Genomic DNA, 20,539 nt, shown 5'->3' with positions numbered 1-20,539 from the left:
AGGAAGAACTATATAAGCCGGGCCTTGGTTGCACAAAGTACAGGAAGGAGCCTTTGGGTAAACTATTTTGGGCTTCTTCCAAAAATCCTGCTGAACTCTTAGGATGCGTCTAGAGTGGCAAGATTTTGTGCAAAAGCAGGTGCTTTTGCGCAAAATCTTGCCAGCTGTGTAAACTGGCCACGAGAATTTGCACAAGAACACTGACAATCTAATGTAAGATTGTCAGTGTTCTTGCGCAATAACTCTGACGCTCCCGCTCGGGAAAAAGCCCTCTTGCGCAAGTGTTGTTGCGCAAGAGGACCAGTGTAGACAGGGCCAGGAATTTTTTGCATAAGAAAGCCCCGATGGTGAAAATAGCAAATCTTTTGCGCAAAGGCACTTGCCAATATAGATGCTCTTTTGAGGAAATACTTTTAACGGAAAAACTTTTCCGTTAAAAGTATTTCCACAAAATCATGCCAGTCTAGACACAGCCCTAATGTATCTTTTCATAGATTTTTTTAAATTTACATTTAGTAAACGGATAGGAAAAAATAGTGATTGTTGGCTAATCCTTAAAAGGATTCGTAGTTTCTGAATGTATAAAATATTATTTCTTATGTTGTGGTATTTCTTTTAAATTTAAAATAAATTATGTTATTAAAGTAAAAGACAAAACAAATTTTATGCTGAAGTTAAAATACCGTGGTCCAATCTACAGCTAGTCTAAATTGATACTGTCTCCATTGAAGACACTAATCTCATTTACACTAAAGGAAATGTACACTGCTCTGGCAGTTTAACCAGCCTCATAAACATTTACCTTAAAGCCCCTTTATAGCACTCTAGCAGGGTACCCATTTTAAGGGCTGTTTATAGTGCCAGGATGTTGTAAAGAGATTATATTGGAAATAATAATAAGTCTCCATATTTTAGGGTAGATTTTGTCAGTTTGCAAATACCATAGTAACTGCCCTAGGATTATATTCACACCCAAACTGTACTGCATGAGAAAAGTCACCCTGGGAACTAAGGCCATGAGAATAAGCATTTCTTGCTAGTATCTTGTGATATTCTGTATGAAGTACAGAAGATCACTTATGAAAGAACCCTAAACTTGTCGGTCTGACATTTTAACAGTAAAACTATCAATATCACTTTCACTATCAGATTTTTTCACTTAATCTGCAAAGGAAACTATCTTTCTTCCTAATCATGGTATTGAGAACAGATAAGTATTTGATATCTACTTAATTTGTGTTAACCTTTTACTAGCTCTGCATCTTTGGACTGAACCTATATCTAGGACTATTTTTTCCAGGAGGAAAGTAATATACAAGAGGGATGCAAATTTATAATAATTACACAATTATTTTCTATTTTTAATATCTTGAAGTTCTACATAGTTCATATTTTTAAAGATTTTGAAAATGTAAATATATTGCAACCATGCTAAGTATTCATATCATAATGGTAATGGCAAATTTACTTGCAAAACGTTACTAAACTTGTATTGATAAACAAATTTTATGGTAATATTTTCTGTTTCATGTATATAAACTGTGTGATTGTTTGAGAATTGCATGTGTATCTTCCACATTGAGATGACTGACTATATTTGAATTCAGACAGATTTTATATTCTACCATTTTGGAAAAATTGCTATACTAAGGACTGCTCATGCTTTTGATACCAGAGTATATAAAGTAAAGTCCATAAAAATGCATTAGATGATAGGCCATAACTATTCTGAGATGTTACATTCCACAATGATCCACACTTTAAAATCTGTCACTGAGTGTATTTACAGAAGATAAACTAGATTTTAAATATTTATATGATATCTTCTAGTGATTGTAAGATACCTATCAGATGCAATTATCTAAGCCTCCTTAACCAAGTGTGTCATAGAAGGCTATTTATTTTGGGTATCTAACAGGCCTATTTATCCAGAGAAAATTCATCTCTAGAATGAACAGATGAGTTCCAGCAACATGCTAAAGAATTAGTGAGGTGTTCAAGGGAGAAAGTAGGTCTCTTAAATTAGTTCCTTGTTTTCTATTACTCATTTTGGTCCTTTTCCTTACATTAGGATTTGACAGGCAGCAGAAATTATTTCTGTATGCTCGGAGGATGAAATAATCATCCATAGATGGTACCATCATTGGGAAGTGTAACAGTAGTTCTAAGTTTTAGTAGGCACTGTCTGCTGCCCAAGTGATAAAATCATGTTACTTTGATAAAAAGTCCAATTTATTATGATTATACCTGCATGTCAGACTCTTGAAAGGTGGTGACAAAAACAAATATCATTTTTTGAAAACATAATACACTCAAAGCCTGCTAAGCAGCGCCATGCCAAAGGACTTCTAGACCCAGTGCAAAAACTCAAATCCGGGCTCCTACCCCTACCATTTTTACAAGGTTAGTTTTCTCACCTTCTCTGCAGCATTCTCTTTTGATAAAGCATCCTAGCCAATTTGTCTTGTTTCCAAGTTCTCATTAGAAAAATCTACTATAAAAATGATGGTTTTCCTACTATATCTATAGACAAGTGCCAAACATCAGAGGTGCATTTTAGAAGGCCCCTTCTCTCTCCCACAAGAAAAGTTACAGCATGTAGGATTTTTAATTTTGTGCTAATGAAATTATGAAAATATATTGAAATAAATTAAACTTCCACCCCCAATTCATTAGGAAAGAGAAGAAAAATGTGGATATGCAGACAGAACTGAAAGCACTCAAAAGATTATTTGATTTCTAAAGAAGCCTAACCTTATATCATAACCTGGCACTAGAGAATATAATGTCTCTTTCAATTGGCATTAGGAAACTATTAAAATTTAATATCTGAGGACACAGAAGACAGGAAAGGGCAAGGGACAAGTCTGAGGGTATGTCTACAATTAAGTTGGAAGTGTAATTTACAGCTCGAGTAGACATATCTGTAGTAGCTCTGATCAAACAAGCATACTACAAAGAGAAGCATACCTACAGAGGCACAAGCAGTAAGGGGCCTGTGTGACGGCGCGTTGGGGGTTCCCCGTCTCCTGCACCCCGAAATGGCACAAACAGACTGCACCAGCCAGTGGAATTGAGGGTGGTTTATTGCTCCTCCAGCACAGCGCAGCACAGATGTAATCTGTTTACAGGAACTGGGCTAGGATGCCTCAGGCCCCCTTGAGGTGGGGGAGACAGGGCCCCTAAACTCCAGCCCCTTCCCCTAGGCTCTCCTCCATGCCCTCCGACAGCCAGCAACCAACTCACTCACTTCCAGCCCTGCCCCCCAGCCAGGGCAGCATCCACCTTCCTTTGTTCCTCTCCATGGGGGGTGTCTGGCCACTGGTTCAACAAGTTTGGCATTACCTCTGCCTAGTGAGGTTTTCCCTGCTGGGTCTTGCTCCAGACAGCAGGGGTCACCACAGCCCAGCAAGTACCCCCACTACGTCACAGCCTGTCACCCAAGTACCTGCCCAGGATTTTAGATAGGATTACATTTGGGATATTTAATGTAGGGCTTTGATATGCTCAGTAAGAATAAAACTGTAATTAAATACAATTTAAGAATAATTTAAATTACAAATTACAGAAATGGTGGCTATAGGATTATTTAATTTAATGGGAAATCCCGTAGTAATGCATGGGATCCCAGAGAAATGAATACAGGATTTCATTGTTTCCTGTGGGGAATGATTCAGCATAACTCACCGAAATACATTGTAGTCCATCAAATCAAATGAGACTTACAGACAGGAAGTAGCTGGGCTTCTCAGTTGAAAAAAAATTAAAAAATCTCTAGGAATGCTTTCAGCCCATAGAAGTGAATGGGGCTTATCTCACACATGGGTACATGTAATTGGGATGATGTTGTAGAAAAGCTGAAAGCTGATTGTCTATCATAAATTATGCAATGAGATCAGCTTCAATCTGATTGGCTGAATTACAATCATAAATTATGTCAATGAGCTGCAGCACCCGATAGGTGAAAATTCTGTAAGGGACAGGGATCCACAACACAGCGAAGCTCTGCTGAATATCTTCAAGGAAAAAAGTGATAGAAATGTAGCCATGTTAGTCTGGAATAGCTGAAACAGAAAACAGGATTATGTAGCACTTTAAAGACTAACAAGATGGTTTATTAGGTGATGAACTTTCGTAGGCCAGACCCACTTCCTCAGATCAAATAGCGGAAGAAAATTGTCACAACCATATATACCAATTTTCTTCCACTATTTGATCTGAGGAAGTGGGTCTGGCCCACGAAAGCTCATCACCTAACAAACCATCTTGTTAGTCTTTAAAGTGCTACATAGTCCTGTTTTTTGTTCAAGTAAAAAAGTGCTTAAAGAGCATTGACAGCAGCCTCCATGTAATCTACCATGAAAAGATGGAACCCCAAGTACAGCTTCTGCAGCAGCAACAACCCAACCAAGGTTCCAGGGTTATCCCTGGCAATGGTGGCTTCTGACAGCTGGTCAGCAGGAGGCCTCCACAGCAGTCCAGTATCAGTAATTTCCCTTTCTCCCACCTGAGGAGTGCTGTACCAGCACAGACATTGCTGCAGTGCATACCTCATAACTAAACAATGGTCTCAATAAACACTGATCCCAAGCTTCTGATGATCGACAGACCCTTTAAGATGACTCAGTGGGATTTTAGAGAAGCCTCTGTAAGTCTTTTTTTTTCCTATCTTTAACATCCTAGAGAGTATGGGTTTCAAGTGTAAATAAATCTGGATGCCTGTGACCTGATTGAGATCTTTCCTTATCCATCTGATGCTTGCCTGATAAGCTCTCTTAAGAGCAAATTGAATATTATGTTGCTATATTAGATATTCTTGTTAGGTATGGAGTATTAAGTGTTTGATTTTAGTGCTATATTGTTATAGTTAATAAAGTTAATTGAAACTGTAATTGTAGTGTTGTGTTTTCATTTGCTGTGGCAATTCCTTTAAACTGGAAACATAACATTTATTGTTTTACTTTATCATTTTTATTTCACTTCGTATCTCTCTCTTTTATTTCTAAATACATTTCTAAACAAATATTATTTTTTGTTTTTGAAGAAATTGTTCCTTATTGCCTATTCTTTATCAGCGGCCTATATTCATGTCATTCTAGGGCAGGGGTCAGCAAGCTTTGGCACATGGCCCATCAGGGTAATCTGATGATGAGCTACAGGACATTTTATTTACATTGACCATATACAGGCCTTTGCTGCTTCCTGCTACTCCCATTGTCCGGGAATGGTAAACCCTGCCATGACTGTGGATAGTCGATGTAAACAAAATGGCTTGTGGCCTACAAGTGGATTACCCTGATGGGCTGTTTGCCAAAGTTTGCTGATGCCTAAAGTTAGCGAGAGGTGCTTTTCCTGGAAAATGCCTTTGTGTGGGCCATAAACTTTATTATCAGAATAGATATATTTATTAATAAAAGGGTTTTGAAGTATAACATAATTGGTTTTAAATCTCTGGTAACAGGTAGTTTCATAAGTTAAAATTTACTCCAATAAGCACAGTTTAAATGAGTCTCTGACTATAATGTTAGACTCATGTTAAAAGATCAAGGAAAAGAACTCAAATGAACCTGTACCTTGTGGATGACATCATTTAAAAATTATTAGGGAAAAATTCCTTGAAGGTATGACTGCATTAAGATTCTTCGTGAATGCACACTGTGCAAGTTGGAATCATTAGTAGATTATGCAATATACAATATAAATTTCAAGAGAAAATAGGGTCAGCTAGAGCCAAAAGGTATGTCTTAACAACGAATTGCATATTTATAATGATTTTGTCACAATCTAAGCATCACTTAAATGTAGCCTTTAAGGCACATTTTCAAAGCAGATAAATGATTTAGAAACACAGCTCTCCTGCTGATTATCAGGTATTTTTGAAAATCTTTTTTAAATTTTAGATATTTATATAAAACATTTCACACCTTCAAAATCTTATATAAAAAATCCACACTGAAAAAAGAAACAACCAACTATCCTCATTTGTAAAAAAGCAAGTTCTGAGTCAGAAAACTCAGTTCACTAGAATTAAGAGAATAGTTAATTAAAGACAGTATCCTCTTTCTCTAAAACCTAATAAATAATAGAACAAAACTAATTTAAGTTAATGTTGAGTTCTTGAATGTTCTCTTTTAATGGCTAAGATTAATCAAAAAGGTAATAAATAGACTTTTTGAACTGTAATGAATTAAAGATGTCCTTATTCACTATTTATCAACTTATGAAATTTAACTAACAGTTCTAATTATAATTAATGAATTTTTATATTTATAGACAATGTAGTATGTCATGAATTATGAATTGTGCTCTTGCTAGCAGAGGCAGGCCAGGGTCCTGACATTCAGATTAAATGATCTAACATTCAAATTTATTCATAGTTTATAATCTCTGGTGGGAATACCTAACTATAATACATTGGAATTTATACATTATTATAAAATGGCATAATGCCTTAAATTTAGACCTAAAAAAATCTTCCATTAGGGACATATAACTGACATAACAATCACAACTTTAACTGAAAGTGAGGGGAAACAATATTGCATACTTTCTCTGATTTGTGATATGTGGTGCATATTTCATAGATCAGGCTACATAAAGTATAAAAACTCTGTATTGCATTTGGATGCCAGAAATTCTTTTATGTATTTAATTATTCATGCACTATTTATGACTTTAAAAGCCAGCTTTAAGGCCTGTTCACACTGGTCTAGCAAATGTGATTTCTGAAAACATGATAATTAACATTTTTTAATTAGCATTTAAAAGTCAAGCATAGACACAGCAAGTTGTATTTTAATATATATTATCTGGTTGAGGTGAACAAGGAGCCCAGAACATGGGTCAAAGGACTTTTCTTGACTTGAAAGAGGTGGTGCATTTTAGACATATGTTAAATTTCCAGGCTGGAAAAAGAGTCCGAAAACTTGTCTCTTTAACCAATAGAAATTGGTCCAATGAAAGACGGCATCTTACCTGCTTTGTCGGTGTCATACACTGGGGCCAGCACATCTACAACAATGGAAACAACAGTCCAGTGAAGGCAGATGTAATTTTAACACATATGGCTGAGCTAAAGGGCACTACAGAACTTTTTGAGCCCTTCCGTGAAGCAAGGTGATCAAGGCAAATTAGTGTGCAGCAGGCTAGAGAGTTCTTGATTGATATCCTATCTTGCTACACACTTAGGCTAGATCTACATGAAGGGATAAGTTTGAATGAGAATACGCAACTCCAGCTATGTTAATTGCATAGCTTGAGTAGAAGTATTTTAACTCAAATTTTGGTGCTGTCCACACTGCAGGAGGTCAATGGGAGCACACTTTCCTTCCGACTTCCCTTATTCCTCATAGTAGCAGGACTACTAGCATTGACAGGAGCACCCTTTCCATTTGAATTAGAATGTCCTCACTAGATCTGCTAATTCAAATTCCAGATGATCGACTGTGGCATCTTCAATCTTCTCTGTAGTATAGACATGGCCTAAGTGACCCTATAGACAACCTTTGATAATATGTAACACATTCATGCATAAAATACTATAAAAATGTCAACATTCAACAAACAAAAAAATAGAGGGTATAGAAAGGTTGTACAAATTTGGTAAATTCTGCTCACCCGATACAGAAGTACTGCGTTTTAGCAAAAGTATATAAATAAAAATGCTTCTCCACAGAAAATTTTCATCTGCCTGTCTCACATTTCAATTCTCAATGTCATGCTGTTACTGCATATGTCCATAATCCACAGAGAGCAGTTTGCTTTTCTTTAAGAGTGGAAAAGTGTTAGCACTTTGCACATTACAATGCATACTACCATCAGACAGTGATGTTCAGTTCAAGTCAGCAGTATTGAACATAAATATATGAGGACAAACCTGACTAAGGAATTAAGACTCACAAAATCCCTAAAGAGAAGGGGAAGAAGAGATCCTCTCAGGCTGTGTCCAGACTCAGGGTTTTTTCAGGAAAAGTAGCCTTTTTCCGAAAAATCTTCACCTGCCTCTAGACTGCAGCCGCGTTCTTTCGAAATTAAATCGAAAGAACGCGGCTTTTCTTTCGACGGCGGTAAACCTCATTTCACGAGAAAGAACGCCTTCTTTCGAAAGTGCTTCTTTCGAAAGAAGGCGTTCTTGAATGTAAATAGGGCTTCTTCGAAAGAGAGCATCCAGACTCACTGGGTGCTTTCTTTCGAAAAAGCGGCTTGCTCTTTCGAAAGTTCCGCGTGCAGTCTAGACGCTCTCTTTTGAAAGAGGCTCTTTCGAAATTATCTTTCGAAAGAGCCTCTTTCGAAAGAGGCTTGCAGTCTAGACATAGCCCCAGAGACTGCCAAGTTGTTTTGAAATAATAACTCCCAAAATAACTATTTCGAAATAAGCTTATTCCTCTTCACAAGCAGGAGTTATTACTTCGAAATAACAAGCCCATTATTTTAAAATAATAGGCTTCATAGTGGGAATGCTCACATTGTTATTTTGGAATCAGGAGAGTTATTTTGAAATAACTCTACAGTGCAGACATGCCCTTAGATTTTAGTAGCCAAACTACCAATATACAGGTCCCACAGAGAGCCATACAAACTTCTAATATACTGTACTATAAAAACAACTTGCCTATAGTTTTAAAATGTCACAACCTTAATATCTATTAACTTTGAGTCTTCCAGAAAGAGCTGTGTGCCCAATAGAGAAGCTGAAAATCTCTCCTTTCTAATGGCAAAAAGTTCTTGTTTTCAGCCTTAGCTTTCAAGAGCTTTAACATAATGATACCTCTAGGTCCAGAAAATCTGAATATTGATCAACTTGGGTGTAGTATAGAAGCAATTCTCTATTAGGAGGAAAGACGACACTCTTCTGTGCCATACTTACTAAGAGAAAAAATGCTGTTGGATCTGCATAAAGGAACCTCTGAGGCTATGTCTAGACTGCAAGCCTCTTTCGAAAGAGAGCGTCTAGACTGCACGTGGAACTTTCGAAAGAGCAAGCCCTCAATGGGCCCTCAATCTTAGTGAGGGCTTCTAGACATTATTATCACTACAGTAACAAATCATAAAAAGTACAGTAGACTTCCGATAATCCGGAACCTATGGGACCTAGGTGTTGCCGGATTATCAGATATGCCGGAGTATCAGGAGGTACTATAAGTTGGTTATGTATATACTGTATACACTATATACTGTATATAAAATGTTCTTAACCCTTTTTATTGTACATACTGTAAACAGTATACTGTAATGTTTTCGTTTTTTAACCCTTTTTTACCCTTTTCGCTCAGTTCAGCTGCTGCCGCTGTTACCTTATAACTCATTTTTTGCTGAAGCTCACTCACTAGGCTCTTGCCATTTTGATTCTGGACTATCAGGGGTGCCGGACTATTGGATGTCGGACTATTTGAGTTATACTGTAATAATAATAATCCCCACACACTGCCCACCCTCTCCATCAGGCCGTGATGGGGGACATGACCTGATCAGAAGGGGTAGAGCTGGAAGTAGGGTTGGAGGGCTTGCATCCCTTAACCCTACCTTCACCAGCCTCCCATGAGTGCTAGATTTCACAGGCATGGCCACAATTTCCTTACTGTAGGGGTTGGGAAACTCCAACCTATGCCCACATGTGGTTCATAGAATCATAGAACCATAGAGCTGGAAGAGATCTCAGAAGGTCATCAAGTCCAATCCCCTGCTCTAGGCAGGACCAATCCCAACTAAATCAACCTGGCCAGGGCTTTATCAAGCTGAGACTTAAACACCACTAGGGATGGAGACTCCATTACTTCCCTAGGTAATCCATTCCAGTGATTCGCTAACCTCATAGTGAAATAGTTTTTCCTAATATCCAACCTGGACCTCTCCCACCACAACTTGAGACCATTGCTCCTTGTTCTGCCATCTGTCACTGCTGAGAACAGCCTTTCTCCATCCTCTTTGGAACCTCTCTTCAGGAAGTTGAAGGCTGCTATCAAATCCCCCCTCACTCTTCGTTTCTGCAGACTAAACAGACCCAAGTCCCTCAGCCTCTCCTCATAAGTCATATGCTCCAGCCCCCTAATCATTTTGGTTGCCCTCCACTGGACCCTTTCCAATGCGTCCACATCCTTTTTGTAGTGGGGGGCCCAGAACTGGACACAATACTCCAGATGCGGCCTCACCAGAGCCGAATAAAGGGGAATAATGACATCTCTGGATCTGCTGGTGATGCTCCTCTGAATGCATCCTAATATGCCATTAGCCTTCTTGGCTACAAGGGCACACTGTTGACTCATATCCAGCTTCTCATCCACTGTAACCCCCAGGTCCTTTTCTGCAGAACAACTACTTAGCTGGTTGGTCCCCAGCTTGTAACAATGCTTGGGATTCTTCCGTCCCAAGTGCAGGACTCTACACTTGTCCTTGTTGAACCTCATCAGATTTCTTGTGGCCCAATCCTCCAATTTGTCTAAGTCACTCTGGACCCTATCTCTTCCCTCAAGCGTATCTACCTCTCCCCCTAGCTTAGTGTCATCCGCAAACTTGCTGAGGGTGCAATCCATCCCCTCATCCAGGTCATTAATAAAGATATTGAACAAAACTGGTCCTAGGACTGAACCTTGGTGCACTCTGCTAGAAACCGACCGCCATCCTGACATTGAGCCGTTGATCACTACCCGCTGGGCCCGTCCTTCTAGCCACCTTTTTATTAATCTTATTGTCCATTTATTCAATCCACATTCCCTGATTGCTGGCAAGAATATTATGGGAGACCATATCAAAAGCCTTGCTAAAGTCAAGGTATATCACATCCACTGACTTTCCCATGTCCACAGAGCCAGTTACCTCATCATAGAAGCTAATCAGATTGGTCAGGCACGACATTCCCTTTGTGAATCCATGCTGACTATTCCTAATCACTTTCCTCTCTTCCAGGAGCCTCAAAATGGATTCCTTAAGGATCCTTTCCATGATTTTTCCAGGAACTGAGGTAAGACTGACCGGCCTATAGTTCCCTGGATCATCCTTCTTCCCTTTTTTGAAGATGGGCACTACATTTCCCTTTTTCCAATCATCCAGGATTTCTCCCGGTCTCTACGACTTTTCAAAGATAATGGCCAAAGGCTCCTCAATGACATTTGCCAACTGCCTCAGTACTCTCGGATGCATTAAGTCCGGACCCATGGATTTATGTACGTTTTGCTTTTCTAAATAGTTCCTAACCTGTTCCTTACCCACCAAGGGCTATCCATCTTCATCTCATCTTGCATCACTTAGCGCATTAGTCCGGGAACCCACCTTGTCCGTGAATACAGAGGCAAAGAAAGCATTGAGTACTTCAGCTTTCCCCACATCATCTGTCACTAGGTTACCTCCTTCATCCAGTAGGGGCCTCACACCCTCTCTGATCACCTTCTTGTTAACATGTCTATATAAACCATTCTTGTTATCCTTCACATCCTTAGCCAGTCGCAATTCCATTTGTGCTTTCGCCTTTCTGATAACCCCCCAGCATTGTAGCCAGACAGGAATCCCCTCCCGCCCCCCCCTCCCCCCCCGGTAACATCCATCTTTGCATGCCTGGAGCACACAGGGCATAGACAGAGCAGTAAAATCAGCATAGTCTTTGATGCCTTGACAGAAGGGCCGGATATGCTGGCTGCTGTGACCCTGGATGTCTGTAAACAGAGATATGCCAATTGTTGACCAAGAGGCTGCCGAGGAATGCCCTTGACTGAAACCTATATTGATACAAACACACACTGTCCGGGGGAAGGAATCTCCTGCCCAGTAAAAAAATGTCCACAACTCACAATTTAGTTATCTCTCTTGCAAGTGTAAATTAAGTTGAAACTCCCTTGTAAGAACTGGCATCACAAAAACGGACCAACACAATTTGGCATCTTAGATAAGAAAGAGGATACAGGTCCCTATGGGTATAAAGATGGGTCCAGCAGCAAACTTACTCTGAGCGTCAATCTACCATCTATCTGCTGGTCGGGTTAGGTGATTGGCCTCCCGAGGTTCCATGGGGACGCCCGCCTCATATTCATTTTTCCTAGGAATTGAGGAACCGGCCCTGGCCTGATACGCTGGAGTTGAGAGGCACAGAAGGGGGTAAAAATGGTACCTGGAGGTGGTCCTTTGTCTTAAGTGTACACATAGACTTAGAGCTCTTTAAAAATTAAGCTGTCACTTGGTACCATTATTTATATTTTTTATCTTTATTTTCTTTGTAACCATTTTTTTAAGATCTATATTTGCTAGCAGTTAAGAAATAGAGCACTAGCCATTGTAACCATATGATTTATAAGCTTCTTTAATAAACCTGTAACTGTTTAATTTTAACCTGACTCCTTCAGTTGCTGTAACAGAACCAAGCACAATTTAAAAGAACTCCAGCCGGTCAGAGGGAGCAGACGCAGGCAGAGCTGGGCATTTGGATCATGTCGCCTCCAGGGGACAGATCTGTAGGGGCATCCGTCAGCCTTCCCTAGGCTGCCCGCTGCGACGGGACCTCGGTCCTAGCAGCTAAAGACACGGGTGTAATAAACTCTCCCTGCAAACTTTGAGGTGTCTGTCAGCCTGTTGGCTGCCCACCACGAAGGGACCCCAGTCCTAGCGATCAAAGACACGGACGTAAAACTTCTCAGGGCACCCATCAGCCTTCCCTAGGCTGCCCACTGCTACTGGACCTTGTGTCTCAGCAGTTGAAGACTTGGGTGTAACACACACACACACACTGCCCTGAATCGGCTGACAGGCATTCTCGAGCTATACATTTAAACCCCTCCCTGGTCATTTGTCCAAGTTTCCACTTTTTGTAAGCTTCCTTTTTGTGCTTAAGTTCACCCAGGATTTCCCCTGTAAGCCAATCTGGTCTCCTACCATGTTTGCCTCTCTCGCAACCAACCTCGGGATGGTTTCTTTCTGTGCCTTCAATAAGGCTTCTTTAAAATACTGCCAGCTGTTCTGGACTCCTTTCCCCTTCATATTAGCATCCCAGGGGATTCTGCTCATCAGATCTCTGAGGGAGTCAAGATCTTTGCTTTTTTGAAGTCCAAGGTGTGTATTTTACTACTCTCTTTTCTTCCTTTGGTCAGGATCCTGACATCTACAATCTCATGATCACTGCTTCCCAGGCTGTCACCTACCTCTACTTCCCCTATTAGTTCCTCCCTGTTTGTGAGCAGAAGGTCAAGCTGCACATGGCCCCTGGTCGGATCCTTCAGTACTTGTGCCAAGAAGTTATCCCGAACATTCTCCAAAAACTTCCTGGATTGCCTGTGTACTGCCGTATTGGTTTACCAACAGATATCAGGGTAATGTAAGTCCCCTACGAGAACCAGGGCCTGCAATCTGGAAGCTTCTCTCAGTTGTTCGAAGAAAGCCTCATCTACCTCATCCACCTGATTCGGTTGCCTGTAGCAGACACCAACCACAACATCATTGCTGTTGTTTGCTCCTTTAAACTTAACCCATAGACTCTCAACAGGATTTTCTCCCTCTTTATACTGGAGTTCAGAGCAATCATACTGCTCTCTTACATATAGTGCAACTCCTCCGCCTTTTCTCCCCTGTCTGTTCTTCCTGAACGGTCTATACCCTTCCATGACAGCGCTCTAGGCATGCGAGTCATCCCACCAAGTCTCTGTTATCCCATTTAAATCATATTTCTTGGACTGGGCCAGGGCCTCCAGTTCTTCCTGTTTGTTTCCCAGGCTTCTCGCACTAGTGTAAAAACACCTCAGATAACCAGTTGATCGCCCTATCTTCTCCATTAGAATCAGGGGTCCTCCTTTGTTGCTTGTTCTTCTTTGCATTTCTTCCCTGTGTCCGACTTTCCCACTCCCCTTAGGGTTTTGGTCACCGTCCCCCAATGAACCTAGTTTAAAGCCCTCCTCACTAGGTTTGCAAGCCTGCCCGCGAAGATGCTCCTTCCTCTCTTCGTTAGGTGGATCCCATCTCTTCCTAACAATCCTTGTGCCTGTAACAAAGTCTCATGGTCGAAGAAACCAAAGCCCTCTCTGAGACACCACCTGCGCAACCACGCATTTACTTCCTCAATTTGACGATCCCTGCCCAATCCTTTCCCTTCAACAGGGAGATTGAACGAGAACACCACTTGCACTCTGAATTCTTGGATCCTTCTTCCCAGTGCTACATAATCTACAGTAACCCACTCAAGGTCATTCTTGGCTGTATCGTTAGTTCCCACGTGGAGAAGTAGGAAGGGGTAGCGATCAGAAGGTTTGATCAGTTTGGAAAGCCTCTCAGTCACATCCTCAATTCGAGCTCCCAGTAAGCAGCACACCTCTCGAGATTCCAGGTCTGGATGGCAGATGGATGACTCAGTCCCTCTTAGGAGGGAGCCCCCGACCACCACTACCCATTGTTTTCTTTTGGGGGTGGTGGCCATGGAACACCCATCCCTAGGACTATGCATCCCATGCCTTCTAGTAGATGGTGTTATCTTCCGGTTTCTTCCTTGTGAGGTCCCTTCCAAAGCATTCACCACTGCAGAGCCTGAGGAGAAGTCCTGAAGGCTATTACTTACCTCTATAGCATTGGGGGATTCCCATGCTGGCCTTTTTCCCCTTCTAGAAGTTACATACTGCCAGTTCTCTTCCTGGTCCCATACTGCCCTCTCTGGCTCTTCCTCCTGCCATGCTTGAAGGATTAAATACTGCCTTCTATCGAGGAAGTCTTCATCCTCTCTGATCGAGCGTAGGGTCAACACTTGGGCCTCCAGTCCTCTAATTTTTTCTTCCAAAATGGCAACCAGCTTGCACTTAGTGCAGATTAAATCCATTCTTTCTTCTGGGAGGAAGACAAAAATGGCACACTCTGTGCAGGTAACAACAGCAAACCTATCACCATCCATCACTGCTGTCCTGGAGAAGGGATTTAAAAAGAAAGACAAGACAACCTCACGCCCTTCCCACTTCCCTTCCCAACTCCCTCTCTAAACTCCCTGTTAGCACTCACCTGTTCACAAGCTCGTTGGTCACTTGCCCACAGTCTTATAAAGCTCTAGACTGCCTGAAAGTCCCTCCTCCGACCAAGGCTCAGCCAATCAGCAGAGGCTTCTAGAATTCAAACTTTAATTAGAAGCCAACAGTTTACACCTGCCAATCACAGCACAAACTCCATAAAGGGGAGGGGGAGGATAAAGGGGAAATGGAGAAAAAAAAAAGCGTCACTCACAAACACAGGGGAAAAAACAAACAAAAACATCAGGGTTCATCAGGATTAGCCAGTGATGGGCCACCAGATGCTTTGTTTACCTGAGAATCCACAGCTCTCAGTGGCCATAGTTCACTTTTTATGGACAATGGGATCTGCAAGAAACAGTAGCCTGGCTTCCCAATCCAATCCAAAAAAATCACATATCCATTCAAGAAAAACGAAAACTAGTATTGCTTCATGTAAAGTTCTAAAATACTAAACATCAGAATCAATGCCTTGAGAGTATCCTTTATTTTGTTCTTTGAAACTGCTAACATACATAGGGCAAGAACAATTTTGTCATATTTGGAAAGCTGTGTACAGGGAGAGGGAGGTTCTATTAAGTATGGATAAATAAGCTTTGCATTTTAGCAAACGTAGAGGTCAAAATGGACTAAGAGTGGCAAATGAAATAGCTTTTGCAATACTAGCTCAGAGAATTCTGACACTGTCTGAGAACTAGAGAAATATCTAAAAAATGCTGACAATGTCAGATGGTCTGAAAGAGTTAAGCCTCTTTCTCTGAACTCATATTCTACTAAAACTGATTCACTAGACTTGAAGTAGTAGGGAACTGAGAAATGCTATTCTGTCTGGAATGAGCAGTAGTTCTTCACTTCACATATTGCTTGTGAAAAGACAATTTACACAAGTTGAGGATCTGACCCTAGGGCAATCCCCAAGACAAATTCAAATCCCTGCTCCAAAGCGTGGCGCTCCTAGAGCGTCTCTATGAAATGGCTGTAATGATTTTTTTTAACACAATGAAAAATATGTTGTTCTCACTATAATCTCATTCTTGGAAATGGCTGAACCATTTTTGCTTAAACTTTGAAAAAAATTGCCTGAGGGAGGCACAAAACATACAAATTTCAGTCCAAATAATTAGAATTTATCAAAATTATAAGCAATTGAAAACAGGATCTTATAGTATGTGTCATGTACCCTAACAATACGGGTAATACCAGCTTTGCCAGTAAAATTGAGATTTATTGGTTTAGAATTTAAGCTGAGGAAATTGTGGATAAGTTAGTAGACACAACTGGATATTTGTTACTGTCTACAGGTTGGATGTCCTTGGGACAGCACTTTCAGAAGAGGAATTTTGCCAGACCAGGGGAGGTCTTCCTGGTCCTCAATGCCACCAGCCCCACCCAATTTTAGTTTTTCTACCACCTGGAGGTTGCTGCCAGCTGCACTGCTGTGCACCAGGACCCAGCTTTTCTAGGCAGCTCCACTGTCACGCATCAGGCCCCAACCTCAACAGGTAGCCCCCTGCCATGCGCTGGGCCCCAGTCTTACTGGGCAACCCAATTGCCACACAAAGGACTTCCCAATCTATAGGACTCCTAGCTATCAGCCCTCCACTAGGATTCTCTGTCCCTGCAACATCCATGCTGGACCACGGACATTGCTAGACCAGAGAGTCCTGGTTAATAGAAGTTCAACCTGTAGTCAACAATATTAGCTATCTGTACAACGTAACATGATAGAAATGACAATTTCTAAGACAAACCTTATTTAATTATTTTTCTATCTCAGGAGTTCATTTTTATTAAAATGCAAATGTTAATATATTATAGAAGAATTTTATGGTCATGAGCTGTAAGGACTATTTGAAACAATGTATTAGGCAAGAATGAATTTTAAAAGTTAAGTGGGTTTCTCAGGAAATCTCTGTGTGGAGGTGTATACACACACACCCCATGCAAGAAGTTGTTCTTTTGAAGCTTCTCCCTGAGGAGGGAACCTTTATCTGTTGATCACCTGGTATATAAGGATAAGATCAGAGGCCCAAACTGTATAAAAGAGTGACTCACATATTCCTAGGTGGTCTTGTTCTCAGCAAAAAGTGTTATGAACTTGTAACCATAAAATATCCCTTTTGAGGAGCTTGAAGGACTAACTCCTACCACAGCTCTTATTAGAGTTTCTTTTATTTTTATATCCTTTTTCTTCCTGCACATCTAAAGAAGTGGGTTTTGCCCATGAAAGCTCATGATACTATATATATTTTTGTTAGTCTCAAAGGTGCCACAGAGCTACTTGTTCTTCTCTCCTGTAATTCTTTCATTTTAAGAATAAATGTGTCTGCTTAGAAAAAATCTATGTGGTATAATATAAATTTGTGCAATCATGCTATGTGGTATCATATAGCTTTTGAGGAGAAAGCAAAGCACGTCCACTGTAGCACTCTTACTTCCTGGGGAATTCACAGTGCAGGCAGGGAACTATGCATTTTGGAAATACCTTGGTCAGGAGGGAGAGAGAGATTAATAGCTAAGGAACCAGAAGCCTAAAAGTGGGTGTCCATGCAGGACTACAAAGGAAGAATACAGTTATAGTTGTTCTGTCCTAAACATACAACCATCTATTTTAACTAGGAATGTGTTATTTCCTCTCATTTTGTCACTACAATTCTACTAAAGGAATGATCAAAATGAAAGTCAACAGTACAACATCTTGACAATTTTAAAATTCCGAAAAAATTTTCATGAGAAAGAGGGCTTGTTTTTGTTGAATTTCCCCCCTCCCTAGAAAAGAAAAGAAAAGAAAAGAAAAGAAAAGAAAAGAAAAGAAAAGAAAAGTTGACCAGCTCTGGGCCAGCCACAATACTTGGTAGGGAAGTATGCATTTTTAAATTAAAAAAAAAAAAATGGAAGCAGAAACATTGTGAGTAAGACTTGGTAAATCTACTATGCAAAATTAACTTTTTATCTGAGTCTGGATCTGTCAATAGCAAACTTTATTTCTGGTGTTTTTAGAATATAATTTTCCACGCTTTTCTAAATTGATCTAGTTATTTATTTAGACTTACGACATAGTTTAGGCAAAATGCAGGACAATGTAGCACTTTAAAGACTAACAAGATGGTTTATTAGATGATGAGCTTTCGTGGGCCAGACCCACTTCCTCAGATCAAATAGTGGAAGAAAGTAGTCACAACCATATATACCAAAGGATACAATTAAAAAAATGAACAAATATGAAAAGGACAAATCACATTGCAGAACAGAAGGGGGATGCGGGGGGGGGGGGGGGTGGGAAGGGGGAGGAAGGAAGGTAAGTGTCTGTGAATTGCTGATATTAAAGGTAGGGAGAGTGGGATGTTTGTGAGTTAATGGTATTACAGGTGATAATTGGGGAAACTGTCTTGGTAATGGGTGAGAAAGTTCAAAGTCTTGTTAAGTCCTTGTTGGTAAGTGTCGAATTTTAACATGAATGACAGTTCAGAGGATTCCCTTTCAAGTGCAGATGTAAAAGGTCTTTGTAGCAGAATGCAGGTGGCTAAGTCATTTAGAGAGTGTCCTTTCTGGTTAAAGTGGCAAGAAACTGTTTTCTCTTTGTGATCTTGTCTGATATCTGTTTTGTGGGCATTAATCCTTTGGCGAAGTGTCTGAGATGTTTGTCCAATGTACATAGCAGACGGACACTTTCGGCACATGATAGCATAGATTATATTTCTGGATGCGCAGGAATATGTGTTCTTGATCTTATAACTCACTTGGTTAGGTCCAATAATGGTATCAGCAGAATGAATATGTGGACAAAGCTGGCAACGGGGTTTGTTGCAAGGGAAGGTACCAGGGTTGGTATTAGTGTGGTATGTCCTGTGGTGGTTGGTAAGAATCATCTTGAGGTTAGGTGGTTGTCTATAGGAGACTATGGGTCTGTCTCCAGGAGCCTCTTTGAGTATGGTATCCTGTTCCAATATAGGCTGTAGTTTATTGATAATGTGTTGGACAGGTTTAAGTTGGGGGTTGTAGGTGATGACAAGTGGTGTTCTATTGTTGGTTTTCTTGGGTCTGTCTTGAAGTAGATGGTTTCTAGGTATTCATCTGGCTCTTTCAATTTGCTTTTTTATTTCTCTGGGTGGGTAGTTGAGATTTATAAATGCTTGGTAGAGATCCTGAAGCTTCTGGTCTCTGTCAGTGGGGTTAGAGCATTCTGCTACAAAGACCTTTTACATCTGCACTTGAAAGGGAATCCTCTGAACTGTCATTCATGTTAAAATTCGACACTTACCAACAAGGACTTAACAAGACTTTGAACTTTCTCACCCATTACCAAGACAGTTTCCCCAATTATCACCTGTAATACCATTAACTCACAAACATCCCACTCTCCCTACCTTTAATATCAGCAATTCACAGACACTTACCTTCCTTCCTCCCCCTTCCCACCCCCCCGCATTCCCCTTCTGTTCTGCAATGTGATTTGTCCTTTTCATATTTGTTCATTTTTTTTAATTGTATCCTTTGGTATATATGGTTGTGACTACTTTCTTCCACTATTTGATCTGAGGAAGTGGGTCTGGCCCACGAAAGCTCATCATCTAATAAACCATCTTGTTAGTCTTTAAAGTGCTACATTGTCCTGCATTTTGCTTCAACTACCCCAGACTAACACGGCTACATTTCTATCACTATTCGACATAGTTTAGGGCAGAGTCAGGGAACCTCTACTACCATGACTGTATCCTGTTCATCAGAGTGGGCCATGCCACCCCTTCCTGTAGTTACCATTGGTTGGAAATAGTAAACTGTGGCCACTGGAAGCTGTGGGGCTCTGTGTTTCTGAATGCTTAGATAAACAAACTATCTGGTGGTCCAACAGTAGCTAACCCTTATGAACCGTGTGTGGCCTATGCGCCACAGGTTCTGTTCCACACCCCTGGTCTAGCAAATTAGTCAGAGGATAGAATGCCATGTACAGTCTCAAACAACCAAATCATGGGTTGATGCTTGTAGTCTAGTTTTTGCCAAAGGGAGGTTTTCTAGGATACAAAGTCCACAAAAGAAGTGATATAAGAAAGATTAAAATTAAGTAAAAAAGGGAATGTCAAAGAGTTCTTGTTTCAAAATAGCGGATTTGTTCAAAAGTCTTGCTCTATGCTAATTAGGAATGCTTGGAAATGTCCTAAGAAATAGCCACATTTCATATCAATGGCAACACACTGTAGTATATAACTTCTTAAAAATAAAAGCCTATTATTAGGTCATTTTCAAAATCCACTTAAGAAACGAGATATTATCTCTCCTTTCAGACAGCTGAACAAAATAAACATTTTTTTTCGAAATATTGCTTCTGTGCAGAACAATCATTTGGTCTTTCTTCTTTTGGTCTAGATAAAAGTGTCTGATCAGTGATTAAATTAAGCAAAAAGGATATTAAATAACTAATGTATCCTTTTCATTTTTCTCTGTTAGAACCATTATAGTTTCAGGGGGAAAGTTCTACATGCAGACAATGCAAAGGAAACTCAGATAAAAATATCTGGTAAACATAATAAACAATTAAACATGCAAACTTATAATCTGTATATATGAGGATACAATCATGG

This window comes from Pelodiscus sinensis, chromosome 1 (assembly GCF_049634645.1).
Source record: "Pelodiscus sinensis isolate JC-2024 chromosome 1, ASM4963464v1, whole genome shotgun sequence".
Classification (NCBI taxonomy): Eukaryota; Metazoa; Chordata; order Testudines; family Trionychidae; genus Pelodiscus; species Pelodiscus sinensis.
The sequence above is the reverse complement of the archived record's forward strand: the minus strand, read 5'-3'. Positions refer to the sequence as shown.